Source organism: Rhyacophila brunnea, unplaced genomic scaffold (genome assembly GCF_057557595.1).
Source record: "Rhyacophila brunnea isolate RB1 unplaced genomic scaffold, BYU_Rbru_1.0 scaffold_13, whole genome shotgun sequence".
Lineage (NCBI taxonomy): Eukaryota > Metazoa > Arthropoda > Insecta > Trichoptera > Rhyacophilidae > Rhyacophila > Rhyacophila brunnea.
This window is the reverse complement of record NW_028232785.1, coordinates 31,653,541-31,662,608: the sequence shown is the minus strand read 5'-3', so window position 1 is coordinate 31,662,608 and position 9,068 is coordinate 31,653,541. Positions and strand designations below refer to the sequence as shown.

Here is a 9,068-nt window from a genome sequence, read left to right as displayed (position 1 = left end):
TGTCTTTCTCCGCGGAGAAAACGAAGGCCTTATTCTTTACTAGGAGGCGCGTCTTTCCGCCTTCGCTGGTGATGAATGGGCAACCTATATTATTTTCAACGGATTTTAAGCTTTTAGGGGTAGTTATCGATGACAAACTAAATTGATCGAAGCACGCGGACAGCATCTGCAAAAGAGCAGCGGTGACTTCGCTCAAACTAGCAAGAATGGCCAAACCCACATGGGGTGTATCTTCTGAAGTTCCTAGAATTCTCTACACGTGTGCCATTGAGCCTATGATCACGTATGCGGCGAGCATGTGGTATGAAGCTGCCAAACGGAAAAACATAACAACAAAACTCAATACGGTCAGCGTGCACTAGCGATACGAATATGCAGCGCTTACCGCACGGCTTCACTAAATTCAATGCAAGCTCTAGCAGGCCGTATGCCTCTAGATTTACGTTTAAAACAAGTTGCTCTCACTTACAAAGCTTAGAAGGGCGATGAGGGCCTCGCAGGTTTTCTGCGAGACGATAGGCTTTACGAAAAACCGGTAGACTATAGAAGGCTGCCACACCCGGCTAGACTATTTTCTGAAGTGGTCTCTTATCCAGCAACGTTGGAAAGCATCGAATGCAATAACATGCCGATTTTCAGGGATGGGAGCAATATTGATGGCGGTACTGGTGCAGGGTTTGTGGCATGAATTAATGGCGGTGAGATAGCGGGTTATAAGTACCGCCTTGCTATCAATTGTACGGTAATGCAGGCCGAACTCTATGCCATCCAACGCGCTCTGGAGTGGGCAGGCTCAGATCCAATACAACGAAAGCTCACCGAAAACCATAGTATTTGTATTTATTCGGACTCCAAAAGCTCAATCCAAGCAATTGCATATCCCTTGTCTACTAATCCGATTGCCTTTTCTATTCACAGCGAGTCCGCAATACTGAGACGGCGCCACCCTGAGGTGCACTTCAAGTGGATAAGGGAACACACCGGGATAGAAGGAAATGAAAGAGATGACAAATTGGCACGGCATGTTTACTCTGAACCCAAACCGCGATAGCTTATGACAAATTACCTCTGAGCAACGCGAAAATTACAATTTCAGATATGGTGAAAAACGAATGGAACTCACGATACTTGCATAAACTCATCGACAAAGTTTGATTTCAGCAGCACGAGTCGTCATGGTGCATAAGGGGATGTGTTTTGAGATGACTCAGATTCTTACAGGTCACGGACTTATGCGAGCATATCTGTACCGGTTTAAAATACTATTTGATGGAAAGTGTCCAAACGACGACGGAAGCGACCAGGACGTCCTACATTTACTCCTAGATTGTCAAAGTTTTAGCAAGGAACGGCACAACCTGAACTTTTTATTACAGGTGGCAAATGCGGACATTCGAGACCTTCCGGAAACCATGACAAACGAGATGCACTTATTAATTTTTGTATTGATGTAATAAAAAGGATAAAAACAATAAATGGCGACATGTAACGATGATTCATGCCTTTCAGATCCAGTGAATGCAATCGTATAAGATAGGATAAGTATATGCTCAGAATGTCAGTCCTATGCGACATTTCTTTTACCACGGGAAAAAACTCGGCTACAAATAGCAGTCTTCAGTTCCCAATGAATACGACAAAATATTCATCAGAATCACCATCGCCTTGCGATACAAAGAAATTTACAGGGTTTTGCAAGGCGGTTTCATAGGCCCTGGCCGAAATCAAATTATCAATACCTGATGCGGGTAGAAGAATAGTTTTCAATAAGACATGTTCTGTCAGCCGGCACAATTTTCATTTGACTACCATCAAGTAGAGTAGTTTGCGTGCCAAATTCCTTAGGAAACCTCGATAGTAAATGACAGGTATCCATAAAGGCATCTAGAAAAAAAATGTTACTCCCGATAATGTACATAAAAATTAATTATATAATATTCCTATATATATTATTTGTTAATTTAATAAAACGCAATTTTTTTTAGTGTTTCATCAACTTCCGCCTCACAGAGACAATTCGTTGATAATGTCTTACTGAAGCAGAGGAAACGGGTCCAGATTTATTAAAAAGTAAAAGTAAAACAAGTACTTATAATTTTGCGATTTATAAAATTAATTATACAATGCATTTCTACCATTTATTGACAGTAAACACATTAAAAGAAATTCCAATATGTAATTGACATAATTCATTATTTTTAAATTGTTTTCCCTTGTTAGCTAGACACGACACTGCGCCTTCAAGAATACATGTCGCTCTTAAGTCTCATAGCATAATTCCAAGCCACACTAACATTTCGTAGGTCTCCAGTGTGCACTCTATAGATAGATGGTATTTAACTACTTTCCAGGAAGCCAGAATCTATTTGGCTGGAAGCAGGTTGAAATTTTTTCACGAAACCCAGTAAAGCTACCTCCAGCCTTCTCGGTACCTAGTTTTTTTGCTGTCACGTACATTCTCCAAACATTATGAATCGAGCGGGCTCAAGGGTGCACCTGTGGGCATTTAGTGCTCCGCTCTTAAGGTACCACTGTAGGATGCCATTTGTCCAGTGGTTGTCCACTCACCGATAGACATCTCTAGTCTATTACCATTTCATCTGTTTAGCGAACTCGATCACATCGCGTATTTTTGTCTGCTTCTTGTCTAATAGTTTTTTTGCAATCTTAACCGTTGTGCCCAAGAAGCACCTTTTCATGTCTAGTTGCGCAAGCTATCCATTTTTATTAAATTTTACCTTACATTAAGAGTTCATGTTTCAGACACTTACGTGAGCGTTGGTAGCACGCATGGGTTGAACACTTTACGCAGACACAATGTGAGAGAATGCGAAAAGTATCACCTGCATAATATGAATAATATTTTTTTAAAAAGGTTATTCACCAACATGTCTCATTTCATGTTTTATAAGATTACGAAGTTGCAAGCATCTATATGAACATACATTGCATTTATAAGGTTTATTACCAGTATGTGTCATTTTATGTTTTTTAAGAGCATAAGATCTTGGAGATCTATATGGACATTCATTGCATTTATAAGGTTTTTCACCAGTATGTGTCATTTTATGTGTTTTAAGATAACTAGATTCCGAGCATCTATATGAACATACATTGCATTTATAAGGTTTTTCACCGGTATGCGTCATTTTATGTCTTTTAAGATGACAAAATGTCGAGTATCTATATGAACATATATTGCATTTATAAGGTTTTTCACCGGTATGTTTCATTTTATGTTTTTTAAGACGACCAGATGTTGAGGATCCATATGCACATTCATTGCATTTATAAGGTTTTTCACCAGTATGGGTAATTATATGGTTTTTAAGACTACTAGATGTCGTACATATATATGAACATAGTTTGCATTTATAAGGTTTTTCACCAGTATGTGTCATTTTATGTCTTTTAAGATTACGAGATATCGATGATCTATATGAACATACATTGCATTTATAAGGTGTTTCACCAGTATGTGTCATTTTATGTGTTTTAAGATAACTAGATGTCGAGCAACTATATGAACATACATTGCATTTATAAGGTTTTTCACCAGTATGTGTCATTTTATGTTTTTTAAGATGACCAGATGTCAAGGATGTATATGGACATACATTGCATTTATAAGGTTTTTCACCGGTATGTGTCATTTTATGTGTTTTAAGATAACTAGATGTCGAGGATCTATATGAACATTCATGGCATTTATAAGGTTTTTCACCAGTATGTGTCATTATATGGTCTTTAAGATTACTAGATGTCGTACATCTATATGAACATAGTTTGCATTTATAAGGTTTTTCACCAGTATGTGTCATTGTATGTCTTTTGAGACTACTAGATGTCGTACATCTATATAAACATAGTTGGCATTTATAAGGTTTTTCACCAGTAATTGTCTTTAAATGTACTTTGACATTCATATGTTGCGAGGCTACTATGCTTTGATTTTGATCAGGAATCACGTCTATGTGCAATATTTTGTGAGTTTTTAGAGCATTTTCGCATCTGAAAACTGCGTTACAAATGCAGCAAATCAAATTACGTGAGAAATAGTTTACTCTTCTAAGAATAAGTCGAATTTCCTTCGGAGCAACTCGTTCTAAGATTTCTTTTTTAATGTTACTCTCATCTATCGTTACTTCTGAATACTGTATCATTCTATCCTGGATGCCATCGTCTGAGGTTTGTTGACTTTCATCTGTATCGTGATGCCTCGTGAAAAATACCTTGGTAGAAACCTAGAAAAATCGTAATAATCGATATCAATATTATCAATTATGAGTAATAAAATTGTTTTTTTGACGCTTTTGTTTTTCAGCACTTTCAGACATTATTAAAGAGCAAAGTGAGAGTGAAATATTGGTGAAGTGGGTCAAAACAATGCACTTATATGTATGTCTACACCATCTTCGAGAACAATAATTATATCTTGTTCTGTTTTAATGTGTCGTTGGAGAGTGTGCACAGTGCCTGCCATGCTGAAATGCAAAGCTAGAAAATTATATTCAAAATTAACGATTTATAGTTATTTGTTTAAGTTGAACTAGGAGTACATTTAACAGATAGCTTTAAAATTCATTAAGCCTTGTCTATACCAAACCATAACTAATAAAAAATATTCTTCGATCCATAAAATATCCAAAGATCAGTATGATTATTATGGTCACCATAATCTAATGAAAACAAATAAGTATGACTGACAAAGTTTTGTGTGTACTATTTATGTTGCATATTAGCAGCCCATGTACACCCTTCGCCACTGGATGATACCTATTATGATTAAAAATAAAAATATACAAGGTAGAATATTATTCACTCGTACCTAACAACAATGATCAAATGAGCATGTATATTATATGAGTTACCTGTGAATCACTTGCAAACGTCGACGCATCAAACTTTTCATACAAGTGACTGCTTTGGTCGCATGGAAAAGCCATTTCATCGAAAGTCACTGACGCATCGTGCATACGTTTATGGGACTTCAAAATGAGCGCAGATGAAAAAAAATTACAACACACGTTGCAAACAAAATTTCTAACGAAAAATGAAGCTCTGTTCAACCTCAGACGGACTTCTTTCGCGGAAGTAATCGCTATTTCCTTTTTGATGGCCATTTCTTGCACTTCAATTTCACCAAACGACTGTGCAGATTGTCTCTCAAAGATATCAGGTGCAATCATACACTCCATGTCGCGGTTTACGAGCGGGGTCTGTCAAGAAATAAAATACAAACATAAATCAATAAAAACATTTATACTAGGTAACAATATAAAAAATCAACCAACATAAAGAATGCAAAGTTTCTGGACTATGACCACCTAGAAGGGCAATTTTCGGACAAAGCAGTATCGAAGTCATTGTATGAGAAATTTTATTTCTAATTAGATTTTGACAACCGCGTCTGAAAGTGGCGGAGGCTTTTGAGCTTCATAAGCTTTGGCGGTTGAGGCGCTAATTTTGACAGAAGGTAAACAGATTAAATGTCGGAACGTAATGTTAAAGGCTCTTTATTTATTGTTTTTTGTCTTTTACATATTACCGTTGGAAGTGTTGTTGTGTATTTAAATTCTCAATTAAGTATTTATTGTGTTTTGTTATACAGAAACATAGATATTTTAGCAATATTAGGTTTGTAAAATACATCGGAAGTTCCGTTCACATTCTCGTGGGTACTGAATATTGTAATAACACTAATATAAGGTAAAATATTGAAGTAAGCATGTTCTTTACCAATCAATCGTTTTAAGAATTCAGCGATAACTAATAAGTACTGATTAAATAATATGATAATGTCATTAGCACATTTTAGATTATTTTACACGTATCCAAAATGGAAGTGATTCACGCTGAAATTTTGTTGTTAAGAGTTGGTAACCGGACGGATCCATTCAAAATGACAGACGGCTTTTGTGAAACGATTCCGGTTATCGAAACCATTGGCAGATATATTCATTTCCAGGATGGAAAATCTAATGACAACTCACACTAGCTGTCATGTGAGCATAGACAAAAATAAAATGCAAACTCTTACGCGACCATAAATGTGCATTCAGTATTTTTGTTCCATTATTGGACACCGTTCGAAGCACAATGCCTCCTTTGAAGATACTGTTGGGTTTTGCTTTTTGTTTGCGAACCACTTTGTTCAAAAATTGTCTTTCAGGTGTTGAGTCTTCACGATTGAATAGGCACGTCAATGAGGTTTGATTTGGTCGCTGCGCTCATGGAGACACCCTTAAGCCCGGTTCGGATCAGGCGAGTAGTTTAGTCGAGTGGCGAGAAATTTAGTAACTAAACGTGTACGAACAGACAAATTGAGTCGAGTACCTAAGTAAAATCATTTAGTCGAGTCTATCCATTCTGTTGTAATTTATCGGTCGAGTAGCGACCCCCACACCTCACTAAATACCAAAGTGATGATATCGAATCGAACTCTATGCATAGAAAATTTGGGTGGAATCATGGGACAATACGACCAAAATCGGTGTATTGTTCGCATATGGTTACTAATTAATAATAGGTATCGGTTACTACGCTATAATAACCAACCTAATTCTACTGAACTCCTACTGTGTAAATGTCTAAAATATTAATATGAACATCTCACGATATATAAATGCATAAGAATCTCAATTTTTCTTAATCCTCAAAATATTATAATGTTCATAGGTAACGCAATATTATGTTGAGAATATGACATAGGTACGGAATATAATAAATGACTATCATTTTTAGGTTAGGTTCTGTTTGGACAGTTATTACTTTGACAGATCGTGAGAAGTGGTTGACGTTTCATACCAAACCACTTCTGACGGTCAGAAAATGGTTTGAAGTTTGCTGGTACAGTGAACTAAACGTTATTTCTAAAACTATTCCGGTTTATTTATAACGCATGCGCAGTACGCCAGTTTTGACCTGTCAAACCGTTTAGCTGGAACGCCTAAATTTATGTTGTCATGCAGCATGGTAGGTAATTCAGTAAATTTGAGGCTTACATTAATGTTACAAAAAGTGTTGACAATAGAATTGGTCTATTTTCACCCCATTTCACGTAGATATTGCTTCCGTTTATGGTATTTTATGGCTGCAAGTAGTTATTTTTATAGACAATAGGCTTGTATTTCCTACATAAAAAGGACTTACGGGCGATTAATTTTATTCACCAAACAATTAAGCACAATTTTAGATAATCGCATTAATTATTACTTTACATTCGAATGCATGTGATGTATAAATCATCATATTTAAATATACTTCCGTGATTTAACAAAAGATTTATATACCTACTCAATACTGTCTCAAAATATCTGTTTTAGCAATCGCCAATAGCTCGAATCTACTCCGCAATCAATAAAGGAAACAAGTTTGACCGACTTATAATATAATGGTTCCTAATCAAGATTCAAAGATGCATTACAAATTCAAACCTTTAATATAAGACGGCATCAATGGAAGAAAACGGCACATATACCTACCTACAATTGAACGTACCTGATGTATTGGCCTGTAATCTGAATACGAACAACCTTGTTGAGGATCTTCATCATATAATGGGTGTGATATATCTTCAATAATCTCGCGCTTGACGACAGCTGGTTGATTATCGAATGTTTTATCGGAGAGGTCCGCCTTATGGTACTGGAAAAAGCATTATTAAAAGCATATTTAGCACTATAAAACCAATTCCAGTTTATGTAACGTCCGTACAACGATGTATAATAATTATATTTAATATGAATTGGTAGATAACCTAACCTATATCACATGTATGTACCAATCATAGCTGTCAAATTGTATAAACATGTATTTTTTTTTTAAACAAAGTTAATTATCAACTTATGTTCCTACCTACATAGTTTGTTAAAAAGCACAGTTTATAATATTAAACCAATCATTGTTATTCTCAATCTAATGTTATTGTAAAATAATTTAGTTTCCAAAAACTAACCTCGAAATTGCAACTTGAAACGTCCGCATTCTCTTGCGTTACATGAGTGCGAGGGTCCGGGTTGTTTGGATGGCTAGTCAGCGTGTCAAACAAAGGCTTGCCTTCTATATTGGAGTGTTCTCCATCACATTCTTGCTTTACATCCATGTTAAGGGTAAATATTCCAGAAGCCACGTGTTACGTGACAGACAGGGTGCTTTCAAGGAATGTTAGAAAAGTGTTGCCGCAATACTGAAAAGTATTTCTGTGAAAACTACTTATAATAAAAATAGACACTTGACACGGTGACACAATTTAATAATATGTATGTTTTGTTGTCTAAACAAAACAATGGTACAAACATGATCGTCAGCATTTCCTCAATCATAACGAGAACAGCCATTGCCCACTGAAGAAGGAAGCCGATACATTACACGACTGGTCCTGCTTTTCGCCCCTCCCGCTGTCTATGGATGACCTGTCATTGCTTGTCATTGTCTATAGAGTGCTCATATTGACGCGTCTGTCGTGTTCAGTTGTCGGAGTACCTAGATATTCAAAGTTTCAGATTTCATTCAGATTATTTTATCGTATCTTGGAGACCTTCGAGTGCATCAAGTATGTAAACTTATTCTGTGTAAAATAATATCACAATACACTAGGACGTTTGTCAATGTGACAGATGATTCTAAACGACAATAACTAATAACTTATATTATATTATACTCTTCAGTCTGTTATCTATATAATTTTGTAATTGTGATTTTTGATGACACAATAATTACAAAATAGAGAATCTCTTAATAAAAGTAAATGTGTGCTATTGAGAATAGGAATAGGTATATTGAATATAGTAATAAAGTAGCTAACTTGCCGCCTCGACTGCCAGCCGTTCGCATGAGACGACGGTAAAGGGCGCAGGTAATTGTATCACTTCGATGCGTAGGTACTCTATCGACCTTAAAGCCGCGTTGACACGGTCCAAGTACGATCTAAGTAGACTTGGATAGGAATAATTAGTATGAAGATGTCTCATCCAAGTGACAGCTTCATACTATTTATTCCTATCCAAGTGACAGCTCCATACTATTTATTCCTATCCAAGTTAAATTGGATGAGTAGGACGCGGTCC

General features: G+C 36.3%; 1 long non-coding RNA gene across 1 annotated transcript; it reads right to left on the bottom strand.

Moving 5' to 3' along the window:
* Window positions 1-1,983: 1,983 nt before the first annotated feature.
* On the bottom strand, window positions 1,984-8,165 carry LOC147077286 (uncharacterized). The gene is made up of 4 exons (XR_015069436.1): window positions 7,958-8,165; window positions 7,501-7,647; window positions 4,872-5,219; window positions 1,984-4,244 (listed from the first exon to the last, which is right to left on the bottom strand). It is a non-coding gene; the product is annotated as an uncharacterized LOC147077286 (long non-coding RNA).
* Window positions 8,166-9,068: the final 903 nt, after the last annotated feature.